The sequence below is a fragment of the Mandrillus leucophaeus genome, unplaced genomic scaffold, assembly GCF_000951045.1.
Source record: "Mandrillus leucophaeus isolate KB7577 unplaced genomic scaffold, Mleu.le_1.0 Scaffold349, whole genome shotgun sequence".
Classification (NCBI taxonomy): Eukaryota; Metazoa; Chordata; class Mammalia; order Primates; family Cercopithecidae; genus Mandrillus; species Mandrillus leucophaeus.
In genome coordinates, this window is record NW_012103687.1 from 887,108 (window position 1) to 910,496 (window position 23,389).

General features: G+C 50.9%; 1 protein-coding gene across 1 annotated transcript in view; it reads right to left on the reverse strand.

Annotated features, from left to right (window-relative positions):
- Nucleotides 1–23,389, reverse strand: part of BCR (breakpoint cluster region) — an 814,161-nt gene that overhangs the window by 743,615 nt on the left and 47,157 nt on the right. The gene's annotated exons all lie outside the window — the stretch shown is intronic.

Here is a 23,389-nt window from a genome sequence, read left to right on the forward strand (position 1 = left end):
TAGGATAATTTTTTTTTTTTTTTTTTGGTAGAGACAGGGGTCTTGCTACGTTGCCCAGGCTGGTCTTGAACTCCTCGCCTCAAGTGGTCCTCTCATCTAGGCCTCCCAAAGTGCTGGGACTGCATGTGTGAGCCACTGCACCTGGCCTCTGCCTTCAAAGGGAAGGAAATTCTGTCACATGCTATAACACGGATGAACCTTGAAAACATAATGCTAACGGAAATATGCCAGTCACAAAATGCCACATGCTGTATGATTCCATTGATATTAAATGCTCAGAATATATAAACCCATAAAAACAGAAACCAGGTCGGTGACTGCTTAATGGGCAGGGGTTTCCTTCTGGGGTGACAAAAATGTTTTGGAACTAAACAAAGATGGTGGTTGCACAACACTGTGAATGCACTAAAAGCCACGGAATTGTTCACTTTAAAATGATTCATTTCATGTTATGTGAATTTTACCTCACTTTTTTTTAAAAGCTGACCTGTTTTCCTCTCCTAAGCAGGGAACCGGGAACAGAATTCCGCTGTTTCCCGAGGGCTGAGAGTATCTTTCCGGATGGACGTCAGTACTGCCTGGCTATAACCCCAGGCCACCCACAGGCAGTGAGTGCTTTCGGAGATGCGTGGTTGATTCTGGTGGTTTTTCTACTTTCTCCTCCTCTGCCAGGCTGGCAGCTGCCCCTTCTTGCATCCACACCAAGTGGCTCAAAATTCTTTATAAATGAGGCATGCCTCATCCAGTTAGCCACCGCACCCTGGCTAAAGTCCTGCCACCAGGGTCCTTGGTTCTGTGATGGAAGGGTACAAAGAGAGCACCCCAGGATCCTGTGGCCTCCCAGCTCTCATACTGTACCCCAACAATGACATCACCAGGCCAGCACCCAAGAACGGAAAGCCGCAGCTGCCCGGGTAGAGAGAGGTCAGGGTCATGAATCAGCGTGTGCCACAGAGAAAGCCGCCAGGCTAGTCAAGGCCCCCCCACAGGCTGGAAAATGTCAGTCGGGAAGGGCCTGAGCCTGCCCTCCTCCCTGATGCCTTGGCTCTCCAGGCAACCCTAGACATAGCAAATGAGAAACAGGTATTTACAACTATTTACAACTCTGAGCTTTCTTGAAGGAGAAAGTCCAACCCATACAACCAGCCCTGACAGCTCTGCCTGCTTGAAGGCTGAGCTGGTTGGAGACTGAATCACCAGAAGGTCAACTTTGCTGGCGATTTTTGGGGAGCACTAGACAACCATTTTCCTCCACAAGCCGAGTGTGCCTCAGTGTGGGCAGACAAGAACCCCCTCTCCTCTCCATCAGCATCCAGAACACTGTTAAAGGACCCTCCCCAGTCTCCAAGGACCCACCTGTGCCTAAGGTTCCCAGTCATTCCAGGAGGCCATAATAATTCGATGCCTTAGGCTTCAGGTTGGGGCCGGCTGGTGCAGGGGCAGGGCAGACAGAAGCTGAAACCCCAGCTGGGAAGTGGCAGCAGCCCTCGGCTCCAGGATGATATAGTTATTATTCCTCAGCAGCACCTCGGCTTTTTAGGACTCTGGGGCTCAGAAAGACTTCCTGGAGACACTGAAGGTTTAGCTCCAGCCAATTGTACGTACTGAGGACCTAACACATGCAGGGCACTGTGCTGGGTATGCAAAGGTGAGCACTGCACAGCCAGCCCCTGCCCATGGGAGCCAGCGGAATCCACGGAGTCACGTGACATGGGCATCACGGCAACCATGACAAGGCCACAGGAGAGAGGCAGGTGGCACCGGAGCACATGCAGGAGGGAGGAAGACAGACCCAGGAAGGACAGCAGGGCCTCTCCCTGAGGAACATCAAGGTGAGAAGCCCACTGTAGCCGGCCCCCGAAGGAACATGTTCATATCTTAACCCTAGAATCTGCGAATGCGACCTTATCTGGAAAAATAGTCTTTGCAGATGTAATGAATGAGATCACCCTAGATTGTCCAATACTACCATGATGTGTTTCTATTCCCCCAGAACTCTCCTGACAACACACGTGTGGGTTTTCTCCTTTCACCAGGCAATCCTCCCAGTGTCTGTACACCAGCTGGGTGTCCTATAATTTAATTCCATTCTGCCAGTAAGTACGTGGAATGAGTGTCAGACTCCACAGGTTAAGGGCTCAGTACTACAAGACTGTCCCCACTTAAGGCACTGGGGGAAAGTCTGGGCCACCTGCACTTCTGACCTACTGACCCTAAAGCGGGGAGTGGGGGTGAGGTGTTCCCACAACCCCCTCCTCAGATTCAATAATTTGCTAGAGTCAGGCACGGTGGCTCACACCTGTAATCCCAGCACTTTGGGAGGCTGACACAGGCGGATCACAAGGTCAAGAGTTCGGGACCAGCCTGGCAAATATGGTGAAACCCCATCTCAGCTAAAAATACAAAAATTAGTTGGGCATGGCGGCGGGCCCCTATAGCCCCAGGTACTCGGGAGGCTGAGGCAGGAGAATCGTTTGAACCCGGGATGTTACAGTGAGCCGAGATCTCGCCACTGTACTCCAGCCTGGGCAACAGAGTGAGGCTCCATCTTAAAAAAAAAAAAAAAAAAAAAATTGCTAGAGCAGCTCACAGAATTCGGGAAAGCCCTTTACTCATATTTACCAGTTTATTATAAAGGATACCACTCAGGAACAGCCCAACAGAAGAGGGCTGGGTAATAGGATGTGTATTGTGGAGGAGCTTCCACAGCCTCTTGGGGCACTGCCCTTCCAGCACCTCCATGTGTTCACCAACCTGAAAGCTCTCTGAACCCCACTGTGTAGTGTTTTCATGGAGGTTCCACTAGGTAAGCAAGACTAAATCATTGGCCACTGATGATCAGTTAAGCCGAGATCAGGCTGGCATGGCTGTAGACACCAGTGATCAATTCAGTCTCCATCCCTCTCCCCATCCCCAGAGTTCAGGGGTGGAGCTAAAGTTCCAACCCTCTAATCACGTGGCTGGTTCCTCTGGCAACCAGCCCTATCCCACAGCTATCTAGGGGCCCATCAAGCATCACCTTATTAGCATAACCTCAGGTCCCACAGAAAAGGGCTTCTATGAATAACAAAAGATGCTCCTATCACCCCATCGTTCAGGAAATTACAATGATTTTAGGAGCTTGTGCCAGAAACCAGAAGGAAGACCATATACAGATTTCTTATTGTATCACAATATCACACCGATGGACCCTAAATCCAATGACGAGTATCTTTAAAGAGATAGAAACACAGGCATATAGGAGGCTGTCTGAAGGCGGAGACAGGGACTGGAGAAATGCTGCCACCAGGCTGAGGAATGTCGGGGGCCATCAGATGCTGGGAACAGAAAGGAAGAATCCTCCCCCAGAGCCTCCAGAGACAGCCTGGCCCTGCTGACACCTTGATGTGGGACTTCAGTCTTCAGAACTAGGAGAGAATAAACGTTTGTTGTTGTAAGCCACTAAACTTGTGGCATTCTGTTAAGGAAGCCACAGGACACTAAGACATGGCCTGAAGTGGGTGCCATGGAGTCTGAGGACAGAGATAACCCAGCCCCTGGGAGAGGCCTGGAAGGGCTTTGCAGGGGCACAGTCTGTGAGAGAGAGAGGAATGCGACCAAAGGAGCCTTCAACCAGCAGGGGCAGGGAGCTGCAAAGACGCCCCATGGAGGGAGTCACGCTGACTTAGCTGCCAGCTCTCCTGGGACTTACAAATGCAGAAAGACTGGGAAGGAGTGAAGGAAGCACCATCCCAAAATACGCCGGATGGGTACACTGACTTCGAGCTGACAAGACACTGTAGCTTCAGAAAGGGCTAGTTGACCTGTGTCTTGCTGTACTCAGCGAGCCACAAAAATTCCTCTGGGTTCCTGAACCAGGGGAGAAAACAGCCGTTATCACCTGAGACTGGGAACTGGGGGCTGCAGTGGACCTGAACAAATATGCTTAACAAAGTAACCCTTATCTTCCACCAGGTTTACACCCCTCATATATCTCCCAGTGACTCCTTGAGAATTTACTTCCCCTAGCCAGATCCCCCTTGTCCTGCCACTTCTCAAACTTATTGCTCTTTATCTAAAAAGGATACAGCATCTTGCTTTGGCCACTTCTCCGGACTTGACTCTGGTGAAGATTCCCATGTGCCTGTAAAACTAATGACATTTGTGTGCTTCTCTCTTGTTAATCTGCCTGGTGTCAGTTTGGTTTCTAGATCCAGCCGGAGGCCACTAAGAGCTAAGGGGGGCTGGAAGTGGCCTCTGGGAAAGGGGGTACAGCTGGGAAAGGGGATACAGGCTGGCAGTGCGAGGAGAGAGAGGAAGGGGGTGATTTTCGGGCTCAATTTAGGTGTCTGGGTCTGAAACAAGAGGGGAGCCTGGGGGCTGCAGGGGGACAGGTGAAATTCTGGCAGCACATCTGAGTGTGGCACTGGAGGTGGGGCAGGGCTGGGGGCTTCTGTGATGGTCCCTCCAGGTAGGCGTGGTGTTGGTAGAAAAACGTAGGCGGGGGCACTGATGCACAGTGAGCCTGGGTCTGGCTAAGAGGACAAAGGCAAAAAGAGGAAGAGCACAGGGGACACTGAGCTTCGAGTCCCTGAGGTATAGACCTGGCAGCAGGGAACTGGCCATAAAAGTCCCTGGGAAAAGGGTGGGAGGGGGCAAGGCAGGGAAGGTGGGCAGTGCCCTTCAAAGGAGGATGGCGCGGGAACAGTGCCCTGGTGTAGGAGCAGCATGGGGAGTGAGGTCTGAAAGTGATCGGTGGGGGTCCCTCCACACCAGCAAAGGTGCTCAGCCAGGATGCGGGCCGTGGCCGCTGCACACCTGCAGGTCCTCCCTTCCCACTCACTGCCCCTCCAAAGAGGAAACATAGAGGATTAAGGCGGGGGAAAATGGCAGGAAGAGGGGCTTCCTCCTGCTGGCAGTCACCACCCTGAGCCTGGGGCCAGGACCCAGTCACGGGCAGACACTCAGCAAGCCTGGGAGGGCAGAAAAACCACCTTCTTCCCCCATCTCGGTCTTGGGCTGCCCCTTTTCTGAAGGACGCCTGGGGCGTGTTAGGAGAGGAGGTGCACATTCACCACATTCCCAGCAGTGCCATCCACAATGGCCAAGAGGTGGCAGCAATCCCAGCGTCCCTCAGTGCATGAGTGGAAAACCAGAACGTGCTATATACATGAAAAGGAGTATTATTCAGCCTCAGAAAGGAAGGAAACTCTGACACACGCTGAGTAAGATAGGCCTTGAGGACATTATGCTAAGTGAAATCAGCCAGGCACAAACAAACAAATACTGTAAGATTCCACATACAGGAGGCTCCTAGAGTAGTCAAATTCATAGAGACAGAAAGTAGAAAGGGGGCGGTCAGGTGCTGGAGAGGAGGGAAGGAGGGACTTAGCGTTTAGTGGAGTTTCAGTGTGGAGAATATGAAAAAGTTCTGAGGATGGACAGTAGTGACAATGTGGTATGTGACAATGTGGATGTACCTAATACCAATGAACTGCACACTTAAAAATGGCTAAAACAGTAAATGTTATGTTATATATATTTTCTCACACACACACACACACACATACACACACACACACACACACGCAAATGATCAGCCAGGCTTTGAAATTTAAAACAAAAGAAAAGAAGTATAGTTTTAGGGGATAAATCGTGTTCCCTCCTAAATTCATATGCTTAAGTCCTAACCCCTAAACTTATTTGAAAATAGGGTCTTTACCAAGTTAAAATGAGGTCATTCGGTTAGATCCTAATCCAATATGACTGTGTCCTTTAAAAAAGGGGTGGCTGGGTGTGGTAGCTCATGCCTGTAATCCCAGCACTTTGGGAGGCAGGATCACTTCAGGCCAGGAGTTCCAGACTAGCGTGTCTCTATAAAAAAATATATATATAAAAATTAGCCGGGTATGGTGGTCAAGTGTAGCTTTCAGCTACTTGGGAGGCTGAGGTGGGAGGATAACTTGAGCCCAGGAGGCTGAGGCTGCAGTGAGCTATGATTGCGCCACTGCACTCCAGCCTGGGACTGGAGCCAGAGGGAGACCCTGTCTCTTAAAAAAAAAGTCGGAGTGAGTGGGTAGAATTTGGAGACAGACTGGCATATAGGGAGAATGTCATGTGAACTTGAGGACTGCCACCTATAAGGATCCAACCCAGCCAACATCTCAATCTCGTATTTCCAGTCGTCAGAACTGTGAGATGATAAATTTTTATGATTTGACTGCACAGTTTGTGGTTCTTTGTTACGCAGCCACAGCATACTATTACATGAATGAGGTCATTGTGGAGCTCAGACACCAGCACTGAGGAGCTGTCCACATGCCAGGAGTGCCCACAACACCCATATCACTGCCACATTCCAGACTCAGAGTGGCAGACAGAGGGGAAGAGCAGACACCAAGGCCCACAAGATCAGAGTAGGAGGCAGCCCAGGGCTTCGCCCCCTTCATACACACAATGTATCCTGGCTCTCTTGTGCCGGACACTTGCTCAGAAGGTAAATTATTACAGATTGACCCCAGACTCTCCTGCTAGAGAACAGACCAGAGCCACCTGAGTATCCTGTGCTTGCACAAATCAGAATAAAAACCCAGTCACATTCTGAATGTCCTGCACAACACTGCCAGCAGCCAATCAGCCCCTCCCGAAGCTACGCTCCATCCTGAGCACAGCCCCTGCACCTTCAGACTCTCCTTCACACACACGGCCTGAGGAGCTTTGCTTTCCTCTCCTCATCCAAGCTGACAGGTGGGCTTCCATGCAGATAAGGAAACTGAGGTACTAAAGTGACAAGCTGGGCAGGACCATAAGAGTCCAATGCTGGAGACAGACTGAGAAGTGCCTATGAACCCTGCTGGGTCCACAAACGATTCCATAGCCTGGGTTCCTTCTGTTGAGGGAAAGAAGGTAATCCAGAGGACAGTCTGAGACCCGACCAGACCCGACAGAGGACAGTTTGAGACTCGAACCAACCCCCGAACCAATCCCACCCCCGCCCCCCGCCCCGCTTGCAAGCCACAAGTCACACACACACACACACACACACACACACACACACACACACACACGCAGCACCGGCCCTGGAGGGGTATAGCCCTAGGTCAGGTCTGGGGCATAGTCTGCAATTCCCACCCCTGGCCTAATCCTATAGGGTCATCCTATCTGTAGTGCTCCTGGGAGGCTGATGGGGTTGTGGATGCACAGCTGCTCAGGACGCCAGCCTGAGTCAGGGCCAGGGATACAACACACAGAAATGGCAACAGGTACGGGCCAGAAGTGCTGCCTCGAATTCCCACACCTCTGCAAGGGAGCCAGCAGTATCCCATTTTACAGATGAAAGTTGAAGGTTTGGATGTGGAACCAACATACCCTGAGCTCCACAGCGAAGAAAGAGGATCCCCAACTTCAGGTATCCTGGGGGACTGAACTAGGAGTGAGCTGGGGCAGGGGAGTGACATTTTGTATTCTCCACCAGAATTTAAGATGTTCCAGGTGTGGGCAGATGTCAAAAGCCTGAGGAACAGACCGGGAGATGGCACGGTCTCCAAGTCTAAACTCAATGGATTTTCCCCTGGAAAATCTGTGCACGTGGATTATGGGCCATGAACTCTTCCATTCTTAAACAAGTATTTGGAAAAGGAAATCTAATTCCTGCTGTTTCCAGCTTCCCCTACCCTACCTCCAAGGCCTTCTTCAGTCATCCCCCTAAAAAAAACAAGACAATAAACCAACCGGGATGACTGGGATGACCAGAGGGCCCAGGGGCCTGCGGATGAAACTCCGGATGAAACTCGTTTCATGTCTCAATGTTCCCACCAATGAAATGGGGATAATGACACTCTCCACCCACGTTCCCTGTGAGGTGTCAAGCAGGCCACAGCAGAGGGAGGAAACAGCATTGAGAAGCACAAGCATCACTTATGATAATTACCGGAAGCCTCACCTATTCACGCGCTCCCAACTGCAACATTTAGCAGCACACTCTTTTGTTCCTTTCCAGAAAACTGTATGACCTCCTCTTGCCTGGCTTCTGGGGGATGCAGTGTGAGGCTGAGGGCTCCACTTCAGGAAATGTGGCAGAGCTCATGTATCTGCTCAGGCCACTGCAGGTTAGCGGGTGACCCTAGCATGGCAATCTGGTCCTCCTCGTTCACTACAAAGGCCAGCCAGGGCTCTGGAAGCTGGCCTTCACGCTGCCCATCTCAGCAGCCCAAAGCTGACCCACTGCAAAGTCTACTGCCCTGACTTCCACATTTCTCTTCTTCAGCAAAAATCAGGCCAGAGCAGAGCTTTCCTCGCTCCCCTGGGGCTGCAAACTCTGCAGGCCACAGAAAACAGCTGAGGAACGAGCCAGAAAACCAGCCGGCAAGGATCTCTCTGTCCAGATGCAAGAGGAGACAGAGGACCCGGCTCTTGACCTGAAACTCGAAACTGTCATGTGGGAATTACCACCCACAGTGATAATCCCAGCTGTCCTGCGGGTGTGACAACCTGGTCCAGATCCCACCTGTTACTCCCAATTGGCCAGGCTCGGGAACCAGGCCCAGTTCCTATCCTGCTTCCCCAGGGGGCCGTGGGAGGAGGCGAGATTCACACGCCCAGCCTGCCTCCATAGGCACAGCTGCCAGACACCCGCTCAGGGAGCTAACTCAGCCACCTGCCAGCCCAGCCAAATGAGCAGATACTGATGAGGATTGTGGTACGTTGCATTCTGAAAGCACCTTCTGGGAAAAGTGAGTTCTGCAGAGATTCAACTCACAAACAGGGGCAGCATGGACACATCACCATGCCATTGCCGACATGCCAGGAAAAGGCCTTCCTTCAAGAACTCCATGATCCTGGGAGAGCTGTGACAGCTGGAAAGACTCTCAGAGGTATCTGACGCCAGTTCTGAGCCTGGCACTTCTCCTGGAAAATCCTCAGGTGGCAGAATAACAGCTTGGCTCAATCAGGTCACCCTGCCCAACACTCTTGCCTCCACAGCTACCCCCTGCCAGGGCCAGCACAGGGCTGGCACCTGACTCGGGTACCATTCAAGACACAGAATTTGCTTAGGCTTCCCAGACAGGCCAGTAGAGAACACGGCTGATTCCTGCTCCTTGCTTAACAGACAGACTCCAGCTGGCTACCTAAGGTCGCTGTTCCAGCCTCTTTACCTCCAAGGCAGGCATCGCCAGCCCCCTGCCAAGGAGAGCAGCAGACACCCAGTCACATCCCACACTCAGGTCAGCATCAGGAACACAGCAGACATCTAAGAGGTGTTGGCCCCTCTGGGTCCTGCCCACAGGACTCCTCCCTGTATTAAGTGCTTTGTATCTTGACTAGTAGGTGTGCGTTGCCCTGTTCTCGCCTGAATCCCACCTGAGCCATGCTCTCCTCTTGGCTGGCAGGTGAAGACTGTACCAGGAAAGCCTGAGATGTTCAGAAGGTTGGGGTGGTCTATTAGGACAAGTGGATTCACACCAGTCTCCTCAGCTGCTGAGCCCCTTCCAAAGAAGTCTCATGAGTCAGCAACACAGCAGCAGCACAGACCAACATCCCCTGGCACCCTGTGCTGCTTAGCCATAGAGTGCAGCAGGGTGCAGATGAGGCTGCAGGTGGGGAGGAGGCAGCCATGAGATGCTCAGAGTCACCTGGGACCAGATGCCAGGGGTTTGAGGAAACTTTCTTAAGCAAGTAGCTCTTCTCCATGAAACAGAAGGTACGTGGAGACCACCTGGCTGGCTAGTGTGCAGGAGGTGGCATCCAGAGGACCTCAGAGCTGGGTTATTAAGCCAGGCCTCCAGTCATGAGTCACACCAGCCCCAGGAGAGTCAGCTCCCACATGCAAAGTCCTGAAGCTTTGGGGACGTGGGGGTGGCACTCTGAGATCCCCCTAACAGCACACAGAATAAATGTTCGCATCCCTCCAAAATTCTTACGTTGAAATCTAACCCCCAATGTGATGGTATTTAGAGGTGGCGCCTTTGGGGGTGATTAGGTTAGGAGGATGGAATCCTCATGAAGGGGATTAGTGCCCTTTTGAAACCCCAGAGACAGCCCCCATCGTTTTCACACCAGGTGAGAACACAGCAAGAAGATGGCTAAGAACCAGGAAGTGGGCTCTTGGCAGACTCCAAATGTTCCAGCTCCTTGATATTGGACTTCTTGCACTGTGAGGAGTGTTTGTTGTTTAACGTACCCAGTTTATGGCATTTTTGTTACAGCAGCCTGAAGTAACTAAGACACTCCTCCCTGAAAAAAATCTGACATGTACACCCTCATATTCCAAGATTCCAAGACCTACTTGGGACATAAACATGTCCCTTCCTCTCTGCAGTCCCCACGTTATGTGGAACACATGGGCCTGGACATCTACGTCCTCACCACCCAGTGGGAATATACATATTTCCCTTAATCAGTGAGGCACTTAAATGCTGCTTACTCCTAACATTCTGCCCCAGAGTGCAGGGCAACAGCACAGCTGCTTTCAGGGAATTCAGAACCTGGGGAAGGCCAGGTGCAGTGGCTCACACCTGTAATCCCAGCACTTTGGGAGGCCAAGGCAGGTGGATCACTTGAGGTTAGGAGTTCGAGACCACTCTGGCCAGCATGGTGAAACCCCATCTCTATAAAAAATACAAAAATTAGCTGGATGCATGCCTGTAATCCCAGCTACTTGTGAGGCTGAGGCAGGAGAATCACTTGAACCCAGGAGGCGGAGGTTGCAGTGAGCCGAGATCACCACTGCACTCCAGCCTGAGTGACAGAGCAAGAGTCCATCTCAAAAAAACAAAACAAAACAAAAAACCCCACAGAACCTGGAGAAGACCCAGGAGGTGAAATGGGAACTGGGTCATAGTCTCAAGGCCACCATGATTTTCACCCTCACTGTGGCTGAGAAATCAAGAGTACGAGGGACAATGTGTGGTCACAGAGTCGGGGGAGGAGCCTGACTCCTCTAAGCATGGTAGGACTCTGTCCACACAACCCACGCCCCTCCACTCCCCAACTTTCCTGCAGGCTCCGGGTGGCCCTGGGTGTCTGGGCCCCGAAGACTGTCCAGTATGCAGGCTCAGCCCTGGTCCCATGGCTCCAGCTCACACACACACCCACATCAGGGCCCAAGACTGGGGAGTCTGGAGCTCATGGCTTCGCACAGCCCCCTCGTGCTTGCTGTGACCCGATCAGCCTGGGTCCCCTGGGTGCTCAATTCTGGGCCTTGGCTCACACCTTCCCCATCCAGATGGCCTCCCTGGGTCTTGGCCCTCCCAGTTCTTCACAGCCCACCATTCTCATGGTCCCATCCCTGCTGTGACTTAACCTGGCCATACTCCTGGGCTGGGGGACACTCTCTCAGGTGCTTTCTCCCACTCACCGTATGTAGGGTTCTCCTCGACACTCCACCTATGCTACAGACCATGTCCAGGCACCAGTTCCCTCGAAACTTCTCATAAGCTCCTTAGGACAGGCTGGAGTCTGGTCCCTCCTCAGGCCACTGACCACCCAGAACCCAGGGACCATCTGTAGAACACACTTATTCAATGCATGGGGCCACCCCAGGGCCCAGATCTAAATAAACAGATGAAGTAAATAATTTCACATTCACATAACCACTGGTTCCTCGGACTTGGGAGCGACAGAAGTCAGGGTGGCCAAACTGGGTGCAGACATGGATCAAACACACGGGGTTGCAGAAAACACAATTCAAGGCAAGTTCTCCTCCTTTATTAGCTGATAGGACACACAATAGAATTTCTGTTTGCTGTCTCCGGAGAGTCCAGCCGCACACGGTCTCTGTAAAAATGCCAGAAGAAAATGCTCATGCACACGCCATTAATGACACCCCCAGAGGACTCAGCCTGGGGCTCATCACATCTGCAGGGTGTACAGGCTGAGCTCATTTCTGAGTCACAAAACCCAAAAGTGGTGTTTTTGGTCAACAACCACCCGGAGAGTCTCCCACACCCTGGCACTCTGCCCTTGTCTGACATGCCCTTGTCCCTGGTGAAGTCACCATGCTCTTCTTTTTCCTTTTTTTTTTTTTTTTTTTGAGACAGGGTCTTGCTCTGTCACCCAGGCTGGAGTACAGTGGTGTGATCTCAGCTCACGACAACCTCCAACTCCTGGGTTAAGTGATTCTTGTGCCTCAGCCTCCCGAACAGCTGGGACTACAGAAGTGTAAGCCACCACGCCTGGCTAATTTTTATATTTTTAGTAAAGACGGGGTTTCACCACGTGAGCCAGGCTGGTCTTGAACTACTGACCTCAAATGATTCACCTGCCTCAGCCTCCCAAAGTGCTGGGATTACAGGCGTGAGTCACCGCGCCCGGCCTCTCAGGGCCAGGTGTGCACCACGTGCACACACAGAGCCAGCATTTTACACATACACCACAGAACGTGAACCTAGTGTTTTAGGAAGTCTGTGTGGGGAAGCAGTGGTGTCTCTTCTGTCTTCAAACGAGAACAGCCTGTCACCGCCAGACAGAGAAGCAACACAGGCTGCTTCCGCCAGGAGAAAGGCCGGCAAGAGTGGCGTGGAGATGCTGCCAGAGCCTGGAGCCCGCACAGGCTGCTCCGGAAGCTTGCTCCAAGAACCGAGCATCCAGGCAGGAGACGGAACTACAGGCACTGGGGCCCACAGGGAACTCTGATGTGGATGCTCTGTACAGGCTCTGCCTGGAGACATCAAGGGGCCCCAGGACACAACAGAAGGCACACAAGAGCCTCAGAGGGCAGATTTTCTACAGGATCCCAATTGCCTGGAAGGATGCTTTATCCAAAGCTCTGGACCCAAGTCCAGGCTGAAGCTATCAGAGCAGCTTTTCTTCCCTCCATGCGATCCCCTACCTCGAAGAAAGGTGTCTCAGCCTATGTGTGTGCACACACAGGTGTGGCATTTGCATTTACTCAGCAAAGCCTATCCCAGCTTCTCTCTCATCTTTGCCAAACGGATCCAGAATAGGGGCTCCGCGGTCTGGCCTGACCACGTCAGGCCTTCTGACTGCTACAGATGGTTTGTTAATAAGGCCTTCCTCCATGAGTGCGACCCAGCAGCGTTCATTCAGTCTTTCTGATCCTGCCATGTCACCTGAAGGGGGCGGCAGATGGGGGCGGCAGATGGGGCTGCCCATGCTCACAGGTGCAGCAGGTAGGCTCGCTGATGAGCCACAGAGCCAGTGAGCATCCCAGCTGGGCCAGAACCTGGATCTGCAATAGGCTCTGTCGGACCCCAGGGTCCTGCCCTTCCAGGTGGGGAACCCCACCAAGATGCTGGTCAGGTAAAGGGTGGTGCTTTGGGTCCTGTCCCAACCCACTCTGGTGCACCTCCCACTCCCAAAGAGCCAGGTACCCTCTCTGACAGGCTTGAGTTCCCCTACCCTTGTGCCAGCAGTGCTCCTGGCTCCCAAGCAGCAGAATTCATGAGCTGGGCAGTGCAGACCTTGGTTCAAACCCAGTCCTACCACTGCCCAGGTGGGTGACCTTAGCACGTGACTTAATCTCTCTGGGCCCCAGACTTCTCACCAATAAAAAGTGGATTCGGCGGGTCAGCCACCACACCCTGAGTCCCTGTGAGGTGCTAGCTAGGCACCATGCTTTACAGCACCCAGAACAGTGCCCGCCCAGAGCACTTGGGGTCCTGGGTCCTACCATCCCTGCTGGGCCAGGAGATCTAAAACAAGCAGGCCCTGTCGTTGGCCAAATACTGGGTCTCCAGGCTTCCAACAACCATGGAAGCGAGAAAGCAACAGAAAATTAGAGGATCACACTAAGGTATGAGTTACTACATCGACAGCAAGCCCCTGGGCTGGGAGGCTGGAAAGACAAGACAGGGCAGGGCCTGAGGGACGAGCTGCCTTGGGACAGGCTGAGGGCACCCAAAGGAACAGGCAGGCAGGACAGGGCCAGGGGAACCAAGGAGTGGAGCAGGGCCAAGAAAGATAACAGGAAGACCCCCAAGACTTACTCTCTCGCCTGAGACGTGCCACCCCGCCACACCTGCAGCTCCAAACAAAATTCTCCCACTGAAAACAGGGCATAAAGGTTGGGCGTGGGCACGGGTGGGGACATAACTCACAGGCTCATCTGCTCCATGAGGCTGGCCAGATGGTGCCCAAGTATCCAGAGAAGGATGAACTTCACATTCCTGCAGGATTCCATGCCTGCTGCACACAAGCAGGGGGCTGGGGGAGGGGCAGCCTAGGTGGCAGACAGAGCACTGCCAGCTCAGGCATGGCCCAAGTCCATGGGCCTCTCAACACCATGGCTCCAGCCAGCACAGACTGTTGGTATTTTATGTTATTTAATGTTTTATTTTATGTTATTTTATGCTATGTTATTTTATTTTATGAGACGGGGTCTTGCTCTATTGGCTAGGCTGGAGTGCAGTGGCATGAGCATATCTCACTGCAGCCTCAAATTCCTGGGCTCAAGCAATCTTCCTGACTCAACCTCCTGAATAGGTGGGACTACAGGTGTGCACCACCACGTCCAGCTAATTTTATTTTTTGTAGAGACAGGGTCTCACTAGGCTGCCCAGGCTGGTCTCAAACTCCTGGCCTCAAGTGATCTTCCTGCCTTGGCCTCTCAAAGCACTGGGATTACGGGCAAGCCACTGTGCCCTGGTCCAATTTTAGAAAGGCACCCACGTGTTCCTATGCAGCAGTAGAGGAAGGTAATTGTCTCAAAAACAAAATTCTTTCTTTCCCATTAGGAAAAAAGGGCAGCTTTCATTTCCCGAGCATCTACCACACGCCAAACCGTTACTGCTAATCCCAACAGAGCACTATAAGGTTTCTACAAGTCTCATTTGACAGAGGGGAAAATAAGACACACAAAGAAACCATAACTGGCATGGTGCACGGTGAGGGTGACTTAGGCCCCGTCAGATGGTTCGGGATACCGTGCTCTCTACTCCACCTGTGGCCCCGGGAGGAATGCTATGTGTCCAAAACAACTGCATGGGATGGGTGCTCTAGGAAATGACAGCTGGATGTGCGGCTGGGGAGCAGGCTGGTGGAAAGGAAGGCCTGGCATGCAAGACAGGCAATTTTTGGGATCTTCTGGACATTTCCGAAGATCTTTATGCACCAGTGGCCTGAAGCCTTTCTCTCCCTGGAAATGCAGGCAGGCCCTTCAGTGAACATGCAAATGGCCATGCCTACCCTGCAAAGACCATTAGGTCAGAGACAATGGAATTCGATAAAAGGGTCTGAAGCAAAGCAGGCAATGAGCAAACCCTGGGACACTGCTGAATAAACCAGCAGGAGGCAGAGAGAGGTGTTTTGCCTGGAAAAAAAACCAAACACCAGGAAGGCCCAGCAGGCAGGCCTACATCCGCAGTGTGTAACAGCTTAGCCCTGCTGGGGCAGGGGTCTTGGGAGGGGCCGCAGGAAAGTTACTGGGGTGGGCTGAGGTGATCAGTATGGGCCACCACCCTCAGAACGCTGTCTAATGGCAGTAGTGGTCTATCCCAGGGAACACCACCACACACAGAGAGAAGGACATGTAAATGTAGAAGCTTGAACTTCCAATTCCAGGCAAGATGGAAAAGCACGCTACACCCTTTCCCACTATCCACAGGTACAACTTCTGCGTAAAACTCATGAAACCTCTATCATGGAATTCAAAAAGGTAGATAAGGGCAGGAGGACCGAGCAGAGATTGCAGGACTTTAAGGACACCTCAGCAGTGATTTTTCTGGTTTTTTTAGTTTTTGGAATTTTGCCTTCCAGCCTGGGCACTAGAGTAGCTTGAAACTACCAACAGGCACAGACAAGAGGAAAAAAAGAAAGAACCAAACAGAAAAGCTTGCTCTCTCTAACCAAAGGCCCAGGAAGGAGAAATCCTGTGGATTGAATTCTTTTGGCTTTATCCACCTTTCCCCAGCAGAAACAACATGTCCATTCCTCTCCCCAGAGATGCAAGCAGTGGTCTTCCTGGGGTGGAGGCCCGTGGACTCCTTCCACTCTACACTAGCCCAGCACCAGCAAATAGGTGAAGCCCCTGTCCCCCCTTCACCAGCACAGCAGCAGTGGACCTTCAGGGGGAACTCTGGCAACAGTGCCGGGTGACAGGCTAGAGCCCCAGCCTACTAATCAGATCACCTGGAAGGGTGGACATGGGGAAGCAGAGAGTATAGGGAAGATCATGGAGAGGAGGGAGCTGGAGAAGGGATCCTTTAAATCTACATAAGAAGCCCTGGGCTCACCCCCAAACTGCGCATGTGTGAAAACCCTTGGAATCAGCACAGCATAGATCACTGCCCAGTTTCAAACTGATCCCTGGGTGGTGAACAGCAGGGTGGATACTGGAACCACAGAGCAGAGAAAGTGAGACAGGATGTGCCATCTGAATCTAACTCGGTTGACTGCCTATTAAAAAAAAAAAATCATTCAACATTTTCAGAACATTTAAACAGGGTCTGGAGTCTCATAACATTATATTCAAGATGTCTGGGATATAACTCAAAATTACTTGACAGAGAACTAAGCAACATAAACTGTCAAAGGAAAAAAAGCAATCAACTAACATCAACCCCAAGATGACTCAAATGTTTGAATTATCGAATAAGACTTTAAAGCAGGTATTATAACCATGCTCTAAGAAGAAAACGCAAAGACTCTTGAAACAAATAAAAAGACAGGCGTTCTCAGTCAAAAAAAACCCAGAAGCTATAAAAAATAACCAAACAGAAATTTAGAACCAAAGAATAAAAAATCACCTGGAGGGGTTCAACAGCAGAATGGAGATGACAATGGAGTCAGTGAACTTAAAGATATATCAATAGAAATTATCCAATTTAAGTAACAAGGAGAAAACAAGAATGGAGAAAAATAGAATAAAACCTCAAGGATCTATAGAACAACATCAAAAGATGTGATGTCGGCCGGGCGCGGTGGCTCACGCCTGTAATCCCTGCACTTTGGGAGGCCGAGGCAGGCGGATCACGAGGTCAGGAGATCGAGACCATCCTGGCTAACACGGTGAAACCCCGTCTCTACTAAAATACAAAAAAAAAATTAGCCGGGCGCGGTGGTGGGTGCCTGTAGTCCCAGCTACTCGGGAGGCTGAGGCAGGAGAATGGCGTGAACCCAGGAGGCGGAGCTTGCAGTGAGCCGAGATGGTGCCACTGCACACTCCAGCCTGGGCGACAGAGTGAAGACTCCGCCTCAAAAAAAAAAAAAAAAAAAGATGTGATGTCTAATTTCATGACACAGGAGTGCCAGAAAGAGAGGAGAGATGGAAGCAGAAAACAGTATCGGAAAATATAATGGCCGAACACTTCCCAAATTAGGGGAAGAACACAAATTTACAGACCTGAGAAATGCAGTAAACCCCAAACAGGATAAAGAAAACCACAGCCAGACACATCATAATAAAAGTACGGAAAACCAAAGTTAAAGAAAAAATCTTGAAAGCAGTCAGAGAAAAAACAACATATAGGAGAATAAGGATTCAAGTGACTGTAGATTTCCCATAAGAAGCTATAGAGGCCAGAAGAGGATGAAACATCTTAAAGTCCTAAAAGAAATGAACTGTCGACCCAGAATGTTATATCCAAAGAAAGCATCCTTCAGGAATGAAGGTAAAATAAAGACCTTCGCAGATGAAGGAAAACGAAGACTTAGCCCTATAAGGCTTCTTTTGAACTCCTGGCCGGAACTATAAGGTAGTATGTTTTCTTGTTTGAAGTTGCTAAGTTTGTAGCAATTTATTGCAGCTGCAATAGGAAACCAATACATTTATCTTTGACTAAAGATCAGTAACAGAATGACACCTGGAAAAACCTCCAAATACTTAGAAATTAAACATTACTATTAAACACTACTAAATGATCCACAGATGAAAAAGGAAGTCTCAAGGAAAACTAGAAAATGGTTTGGAATGAATGAAAATAAAAATGCAATATATAAAAATTTGTAGGATGCAGCTACAGCAGTGCTTGGAGGCAAATTTACAGCATCGAATGTTGATATCAGAAAAGAGGAAAGGTCTCTAAAATTTTTTTAAAAAGATGAACAAAGTAAACCCAACAAGAAGAAATAATAGACTTCTGGCAGACTAACAAACACAAAAAGAAAGGCACAAATTACCAAAATCAGAAATGAAAGAGGGGATATCACTACTGATTCCACACACATGAGGAAGATACTAGGCAAATACTGCAAACGACTCCGTGCACGTAAATTTGGCAACTTAGATGAAATGGACCAATCCCTTGAAACCTGCTGGTGAACACTCACCCTGACCACCACACCCCTAAACATTCATAGTGCTAACTAAGGCCTGCAGGAAAAAGAGCCCTGGGGCCGACAGTAACCTGAGGCAGACAGAACCATGACCCAACAGGCACAAGGACCTCACAACATGACCCAGGCTTCTAGAAGATTTCTTAGATTCAAGAATCACCCTGGAAACCGAATCTCCAATAACTCAGGGCCTTAGAAGTTCTAAAAGGGCGTAGCACTGGTTGTACTATTGTGATCTGAACCAGCAAAGGGTCTGATGTGACAGGAGAGAGACCGCTGAAATCAGAAAGGTCAAAAGGTCATTTCCTAGAGGCCATCAAGGCCAATGCCCTGTGTCACCATGCAGCTAAAAACAGACTTGCAAATGGTTTCTCCTTCCCAGATGGGGATCTCTCACACTTCCCTGACAGCTCATCCCAGTGTTTAACCATGCTTACAGTCAAGATGTTCTTCCTTATGTCCTACAGGATGGTTGCAATTCCAGCTAATTTCTCCATTTCCTGTGCAGAGGGCTGGACCACAGGGGACGGCTTCCTCCCTGACAGTGGGCTGTGCGATTCACGCAAAAGATATATCTTTGGAGCCTCCACTGGTAACTGGGGGACACTGGGAGCTACTTATCAGGGTTGTTTTAAGACTGAATACAATGGCAAAGTGTCTACTGCTATGCCTGGCACACAGTAGGTATGGAAAGTGGTAGTCACCATTAACAAGTGGCACTTGTCAGCCTGCTTCTCCCCGCTGTGAAAATCCACCTCCTCAAATACTTTATGAAAGACCCTATTTTCTACCCTATCAATCATTCGGCTTGTCAGGCAGCTCCATATTTGCATGGTTTTGGCTTTGAAGGAATTTTTTTTTTTTTTTTTTTTTTTGAGACGGAGTCTCGCTTTGTCGCCCAGGCTGGAGTGCAGTGGCCGGATCTCAGCTCACTGCAAGCTTCGCCTCCTGGGTTCACGCCATTCTCCTGCCTCAGCCTCCCGAGTAGCTGGGACTACAGGCGCCTGCCACCTCGCCTGGCTAATTTTTTGTATTTTTTAGTAGAGACGGGGTTTCACCGTGTTAGCCAGCATGGTCTCGAACTCCTGACCTCGTGATCCGCCCATCTCAGCCTCCCAAAGTGCTGGGATTACAGGCTTGAGCCACCGCACCCGACCTGAAGGAATTTTTTTAAAAGCTCAAGGGGAACTGTGTTCCCAGCAAGCAGCTCGCCTATTTAAAAGGATCCTGCTCCAGACACCTCCAGGTCACCACTGGCAAATGCTCAATCCTGGCCTGGTCTCTGAACCAAGGAAGTCTAACTTCAATCTCCCCCAAATCCAAATTATAGGACTCTTGGCCCCTTTCAGGTGCAATGGAGGGGACCTGTTCATTCATATTGAACCTAGCTGAAAAGATATTCTGCTATTGCATGTCTCTCCATTTCTCTGTCTTATCCTAAAGCAGGGGTCAGCAAACTTTTCCTGGAAAGAGCCAGCTAATAAATATCTTCAGCTTTGCAAGCCACGTGGCATCTGTCTCAACTACTCAACCTTGCCATCACAGCATGAAAGCAGCCATATGCTATACATAAGCCAATGAGTAAGTTGTGTTCCAATAAAATTTTATTTACAAAAACAGGCAGCAGACAGGACTAAGCTGTAATTTGCCAACCCCTGGCCTAAATGTGAGGGAGAGGCCTCAACCACCATCCTTTCCTCCTACATTTCCCGCAGTCAACACAGACTTAGAAATTCACCACGGAGCTTAGGAACCTCTCTCTTCCTCTCTGCCTAGGCATTTAAAGGCTGCCAAGAACCAATTAGCACAGGTAAAACACCGTTAAGACAAAAGAATATCCTTTGCTCTCTTACTATGTGGCAGCTGATACACCACCCCCGATACACACACACACACACACACACACACACTCCTTCTCTATCTCTCTCTCATACACTTAATGCCAATAAATATAAAATAATTACTTCAGGCCCCGTGGGAACGATATTTCTGATGGGAAAGCTCACAACAGCCGAGGCAGAAAATGTCAGCCAGGATCTTGATTCATACAGAAAGGAGATTCTGCTGGAAAACAGCATAGGACATTTGAAGGAAATGAATCATTTACGGAGCGCAAGAAGGTTTGCACCGTTTCTCAGGCAACACCCCACCCCACCCTGCCCCACCCTGCCTGGGGACCCAGGCTCCGGCAGGTCCCAAAGAAAGGGAGCCGGATGTGGGCACACGAGAGTGCCAAGCCCAGCAGTTTGTTTGTGTAGCTTTTCACTTGCCTACTTTTAAAAGGATCCAAAGCAGCCTTAAGAAATCAAACAGCGTAAAAATAAGGCCACTGGGAAGAAAACAAAAATGAAGGCTCAAAGCATGTTTCAGGCCCCGGGATGCACTGGCTGTGCAAAATGAACAGTGAATTGGCCCCCGGGCTCCCTGACAGCAAAGGCCAGAAAAGGGAGGAGTCTTGGATGACTGCCTTCCAATGACAGAAGGGCTGGGATGCAGAAGCACAGGGACCTGGAATTCCTTACCGTGGATTCCTCAGCTCTGTGATTCTAACCCATCACTCTATCTGCTGAAGCGCATTGCAAATAAACCACAGTGTCAGTGGGATATAAACTAGAGGTAAAGGGTGAGAAACAAGCCCCGGGCCATCCCAGCCATCTCCAGACCCACAGAGACTTCCCCATACCCATGTCCTGATTAGCCACTAATGCAGACTGAAGGAGACTGAGCTTGGGCCACATCCTCCAGGTCCCCGTGCAAGAGCCTGGAGGATGGCCCCTCAGTCCAGTCTCCAGCCAGCAGTCTTGACTTCGGCAAAGTGCATGCCCTCCACCTGGCCTGGCCAGCTCACCGCAGGCAGGGTGTGAGAAGCACGATGGGGACAGAGAGGAAATCTCATAATAATCACAATGCATGCTACTCTGGAGTTCAGATGATAACTCTGGTCCATGCCCCTTAGGGTCAGGTGTCTTCTGTATTTAAATGGAAGAACCAAGGCATAGGAAAGAAAAAAAACACCACAGACCAGTCAAGTCAATTCGGGTTCTCCTGTCTCAAACACTAGACTGTTCCTTTCATTGAACAGAAAATACCGAGTCTCAGAGGGGAGCTCATCTTATCCTGCTCCAGGCAAGCTTGGCTGCCTCCTGCTTGGGCACCCCTCCCTGCAGCATCCCGGCCACCTGCCCCAAATGCTGGGTCTCGGTGGCTGTCCCGGAGCCAGTGGCCAAGAGGACCAGAGACATCTACAAGAATATTTGTTCCAGCCCCAAGAAGCGGGGTGCCCGCCAGGGGCCACTCTGTCCAGGTTTTGTTTTTTTGGGGGGTATGGAGTCTTGCTCTGTTGCCCAGGCTGGAGTGCAGTGGCGTGATCTCAGCTCACTGCAACCTCTATCTTCTGGGTTCAAGCGGTTATCCTGCCTCAGCCTCCCAAGTAGCTGGAATCACAGGCGTGTACCACCATGTCCGGCTGATTTTTGTATTCTTAGTAAAGATGGGGTTTCACTGTGTTGGCCAGGCTGGTCCTGAACTCCTGACCTCAAGTGATCCGACCGCCTTGGCCTCCCAAAGTGTTGGGATTACAGGCGTGAGCTACAGCGCCCAGCCTCTGAGCAGGTTTTGGAGGGCGTCCTTCCTTCTTGGAGGAGGCCAGAGTCTCTGGGCAGACTCGTGGCATCACAACCAGTGGGTAATCAGGGAGTGGGCTCTTGTTCCAGCCATCTGCCACCCCACCACCCCGCCGAGAGAATGTGGCTCACGTCACTTTGAGATGGCTCAGAGCAAGGCGGCAATTTGACTCTCCTGGAGGCATAAGTGAGAGCTGAGCCTTAGAAGAAATGCCATCCACTCCAAGGCACTGCCTAGCACTGACAGTTAGAAAGCAGCCATCACCACCACCTGGACCTCGGTCCTCCCCCGACAGCCCATAAAGAACTCTAAGAATCGTTAACCAAGTAAAGGTATAAATGCCAGCGCAAAAAACCAATTCAGGCAGCCACCTGGGACAGGAGAGCCCTGGGGATCAGAGAGGTGGACCAGGACAACAGCAGTGACCACTGTGTAGCGGCCACAGTCGAGATATCTGCGCCCAAGCCTATCTTCCTGTTGTGGAGTCAGTCCCTTTCTCTGCCATTTCAGCACCAGCTTCCTTTAGACCATGTGGAAAAAAGAGATAAACTGTCCCTCCAAACCAGCGGGTGAGATAAGGGCACTCCTGCCTGTCCCTGTGTGTCCCACATGGGGTCCGGGGCATCAGGGCCTGTGCCTCTGGGAAAGGCAGGAAGAGGCGGCTCCCCATGGGGAGGCAGGGCCTTGGCCAGGAATCATTTAGTGGGGAGAGGAAGGAAAAGGTCAGTAAAGTGCTCCCATTACAGGGAGGACAGGGATCAAAGCCCCCCGGCTGTCAATGTCAGGAGGAGAGGCGGGGTGAAAACCACATGGCACTCAGGATCTAGAAACAAAACCTGAAATCTCACTGTGCACTGGCAGGGTGGGAGACTCGCCTGGACCCTCACCAACTGGAGTGGAGGAGGTCGCAGACCCCACAGAGCCAGGCCCTCCTGGCCACTGCCGCCTTCCTAAGCCCCCCTCCTTGAGTCCCCCCTCACTGCAGCTGAGGGTCCAGCCAGCCAGAATAGGGGGGCTGATACTAGGAGAAGAGGGGAGAAGGGACCGACTGTGCACACAGAGCTTTGGATATGCTCTCATTTCACCTTGAGAGGCACCATAGGAGGGAGTCAGCATCCGCATCTACAAGATGCTAAGAAATGTAAGCAAACCCCAAAGCCCAGCCTCGAGGTCCCTGCTCCTGTCTCACAATGGGCCACACACACAGGTCCATGCACTCACACACCCATACATGGACACTTGAAGATATGCATGTACACACACAAGTGTGCACATACAAACACTCGCACATGCTCACACTCACACCCCAATTCCCTTGGTGGAGTTCTTGTCACACTGCTAGGTGGTCACCCTCCACTCACTCCAAGGTGCCACCCCTTGTGCTATGGACTGAATACTGTATCCCCCACCAAAGCTCTTATGCTGAAGCCTAACCCCCAATGTGATAATACTAAGAGGGGGGGTTGCTGGGAGGTGATGAGGTCGTAAGGGTGGAACTCTCAGGAATGAAATTAATGCCCTTACAATAAGAGGCCCAAGAGAGCTTCTCTGGCCT